Below are 2824 nucleotides of genomic sequence, written 5' to 3'. Positions count from 1 at the left end.
TCAATTCTTAAACCATAGAAGTCTTAGAAGAACATGCTGGGCATCAATGGTAAGCCTAGGCTTAAACAACGTATTACCTACTGTAGCAATAAAAGCACAAATAGCAAAAGACAAATATAAGTAAATGGGATTTTGTTTATTAACAGACTTTACAAAAATAATGACAAGAAAAACTACAGACTGGGAAACTCTCTCTATAAGCCATATATTCAATAAGAATTTAGTAACCAAAGATATATATATATATATATGTGTGTGTGTGTGTGTGTGTGTGTGTGTGTGTGTATCTTGGACCACTCAACATTGAAAAGATAAGCAACCTGATAATAAAATGGGCAAATAACCTGAACAGACAGTTCACTTAATAAAGTATTCAAATGGCCATGAAACACACATCCAACTTTCAATATTCAAAAGATGCAAACCCAAACCACCATTAGATACTATTTCACTCCCACTAAGATAGCTAATTTTTTTTTTTCAGGAGAGGGAGCCTTTTATTGGCTGAAAGACTACTTGAGGGGAATGAAACACGAAGAATGGGTGGCCCCGATGCCGGACCGGCCGTGCTTGACAGGCTTGTAAGTGATGGAGAACTCACCCAGATAGTGGCCAATCATCTCCGGCTTGATCTCCACCTGGTTGAAGGTCTTCCCGTTGTACACGCCCACCATACTGCCCACTATCTCCGGGAGAATGATCATGTCGCGAAGGTGCGACTTCACCACCTCCGGCTTCTCCATGGGGGGGGCCTCCTTCTTGGCTTTGCGCAGCCGCTTCAGGAGCGAGTGCTGCTTCCTCCGCAGGCCGCGGTTCAGGCGACGCCGCTGCCGAGCGCTGTACAGCTGCATCAGCTGCTCGTAGGACATGTCCAGCAGCTGGTCCAGATCCACGCCGCGATAGGTGAACTTCCGGAAAGTTCGCTTCTTCTTCTGCTCCACGTCCGCCATCTCGTCGGTGCTGTGGGAAAAGTAAGATAGCTAATTTTAAAAGCTAAAAAGCAAAACACACAGAGAGAAAATAGCAAATGTTTCTGAGGATATGGAGAGATTGGAATCTTTATCCTTTGCTGGTGGAAAAGCAAAATGATCAAGCGATTAAGGAAAACAGCCTGGTGAGTGATTCCAGATGATCCCGAAATTCTGCTCCTAGGTGCTGCCCAGCAGACTTGAAACAGATCCTCAAAGAGACATTTGTACACCAGTGTTCTTTACAGTGCTAACATAGAAGCCCAAAGATGGAAACAATCTAAATACCCATAAATAGATGAATCGATCAATAAAATGCGGTATATTCACACAATAAAATGCGGTATGTTCACACAATAAAATACTGCTCAGCCAGGAAGAGCAATGAAGTCTCAATACATGCTATATTTTAACTGGAGGTGGAAGGTATTGTGCTAAGTGAAATATACCATTTACAAGAGGACAAATTTTTTATATCATTTTATTAGGAGCTCATACAACTATTATCACAATCCATACACACATCAAATGTGTAAAGCACATTTGTAGATTCATTGCCCTCACCATTCTCAAAACATTTGCTCTCCACCTAATCCGCTGGCATCAGCTCCTCATTTTTCCCCTCCCTCCCTGCTTCCCCCTCCCTCATGAACCCTTGATCATTTATAAATTATTATTTTGTCATATCTTGCCCTGTCCTACGTCCCCCAGGGAGGAGGTCACATGTAGATCCTTGTAATCGGTTCCCCCTTTCCAACCCACCCTCTCTCTACCCTCCCAGTATCACCACTCAAACCACTGGTCCTGAAGGGATCATCCATCCTGGATTCTCTGTGTTTCTAGTTCCTATCTGTACCAGTGTACATCCTCTGATCTAGTCATATTTGTAAAGTGGAATTGGGATCATGATAGTGGGGGGGACGGACTGTAAGCATTTAGGAACTAGAGGAAAGTTGTATTTTTCATCATTGCTATATCGCACCTTGACTGGCTCATCTCCCTGAGACCCTTTTGTAAGGAGATGTCTAGTGGCCTACAAATGGGCTTTGGGTGTCCACTCCGCACTTCCCCCCTCTTTCACAATGATATGTTTTTTTGTTCTTTGATGCCTGATACCTGATCCCTTGGGCACCTCGGGATCACACAGGCTGGTGTGCTTCTTCCATGTGGGCTTTGTTGCTTCTAAGCTAGATGGCCGCTTGTTTACCTTCAAGCCTTCAAGACCCTGGATGCTATATCTTTTGAAATCCGGGCACCATCAGCTTTCTTCGCCACATTTGTTTATTCATCGCTTTATCTTCCGCGATTGTTTCAGGAAGGTGAGCATCACAGAATACCAATTTAATAGAAGAAAGTATTCTTGCATAGAGGGAGTACTTAAGTGGAGACCCAATGAAGAACAAATCTTATGTGAACTCACTTATATAAAAAGATAAGAACCGGCTAATGTATCACCTCTACTATCAAGTCGATTCAGACTCAGAGTGACCCTCTAGGGCAAGGATAAATGCTCCCTGTTGTTTTCAAGACTGTAAAATTTTATGGTGATAAGCAGGCAACCTCATCTTTCTCTTGAGTTAGAAGGCAACACTTAAAACCCTTTACACCACTTAGACCCATTAGGCAAATAGATAGAAATCAACATTTACTAATTTGTTGCATAGTGCCTGGGGTCTTAAAAGCTTGTAAGTGGACATCCAAGATACAACAGTTGGTCTTCATTTGCCTGGAATATCAGAGAGTGAAGGAGAGTTAGGGGCTGGAAAAGGATATAGAACAGGTAGCCAATTGCTTTCATGAATAACTACCTCCTTTGCCATGAGGCCAGAAGAACTGAATGGTGTCGAGCTACCATT

General features: G+C 42.9%; 1 pseudogene; it reads right to left on the bottom strand.

The window, feature by feature from the left end:
- Positions 1-470: 470 nt before the first annotated feature.
- Positions 471-950, bottom strand: LOC142422351 (small ribosomal subunit protein uS19 pseudogene; annotated as a pseudogene).
- Between the last annotated feature and the right edge of the window lie 1874 nt (positions 951-2824).

The sequence above is a fragment of the Tenrec ecaudatus genome, chromosome 12 (genome assembly GCF_050624435.1).
Source record: "Tenrec ecaudatus isolate mTenEca1 chromosome 12, mTenEca1.hap1, whole genome shotgun sequence".
Taxonomy (NCBI): domain Eukaryota; kingdom Metazoa; phylum Chordata; class Mammalia; order Afrosoricida; family Tenrecidae; genus Tenrec; species Tenrec ecaudatus.
The sequence above is the reverse complement of the archived record's forward strand: the minus strand, read 5'-3'. Positions and strand labels throughout refer to the sequence as shown.